Genomic DNA, 1,222 nt, shown 5'->3' with positions numbered 1-1,222 from the left:
TTAAGTTTAATCAATTTTAGTCATATTAAAAAACTATTAAAAAATTTAAAATTCATGTTGCATGTTAGGATTAGAAAAATCTAGTAAAAGTATCACTCCCGACAACGAGACTCGTTCCTGATTTACAAGATTAATTTTTATAATAATTTTTTCGATGATCCAACCGTACGGATGTTTAGATATATCAATTTTAGTCATATGAATAAATTATTAAAAAACTTGAAATTCATCTTGCATGTGAGGATTAGAAAAATCTAGTAAAAGTACCACTTCCGACAACGAGACTCGTTCCTGATTTACAAGATAAATTATTAAAATGATATTTTCGATGATCCAACCGGACGGATGTTAAGATATATCAATTTTATTCATATGATTTTTTTTTTTAAATTTGAAATTCATCTTGCATGACACGATTAGAAAAATCTAGTAAGAGTACCAGTCCCAACAACGAGACTCGTTCCTGATTTACAAGTTAAAGTTTTAAATGATTTTTTCGACGATCCAATCAAACGGATGTTAAGATATATCAATTTTAGTCATATGAAAAAATTATTAAAATATTTTCAATTCATTTTGCATGTCAGTATTAAAAAAATCTAGTAAAAGTAGCACTCCCAACAACGAGACTCATTTCTGATTTACAAGATTAATTTTTAAAATGATTTTTTTGACGATCCCACCATACGGATGTTAAGATATATCAACTTTAGTCAAGTGAAAAAATTATTAAAAAATTTGAAATTCATCTTGCATGTGAGAATTAGAAAAATCTAGTAAAAGTATCACTCCCGACAACGAGACTCATTCCTGATTTATAAGAATAATTTTTAAAATGATTTTTTCAACAATCCAACCGTACGAATGTCTATATATATATCAATTTTATTCATATGAAAAATTTATTAAAAAAATTTGAAATTCATCTTGCATGTGAGGATTAGAAAAATCTAGTAAAAGTACCACTCCCGACAACGAGTCTCGTTCCCCATTTACAAGATTAATTTTTTAAAATGAGTTTTTTGATGATCCAACCGTACGGATGTTAAGATATATCAAATTTATTTATACGAAAAAAAAATTAAAAAATTTGAAATTCATCTTGCATGTCAGGATTAGAAAAATCTAGTAAAAGTATCACTCCCGACAACGAGACTCATTCCTGATTTATAAGAATAATTTTTAAAATGATTTTTTCAACAATCCAGCCGTACGAATGTCT

The sequence above is a fragment of the Apium graveolens genome, unplaced genomic scaffold (assembly GCF_009905375.1).
Source record: "Apium graveolens cultivar Ventura unplaced genomic scaffold, ASM990537v1 ctg2505, whole genome shotgun sequence".
In the NCBI taxonomy this organism is placed as follows: domain Eukaryota; kingdom Viridiplantae; phylum Streptophyta; class Magnoliopsida; order Apiales; family Apiaceae; genus Apium; species Apium graveolens.
The sequence above is the reverse complement of the archived record's forward strand: the minus strand, read 5'-3'. Positions refer to the sequence as shown.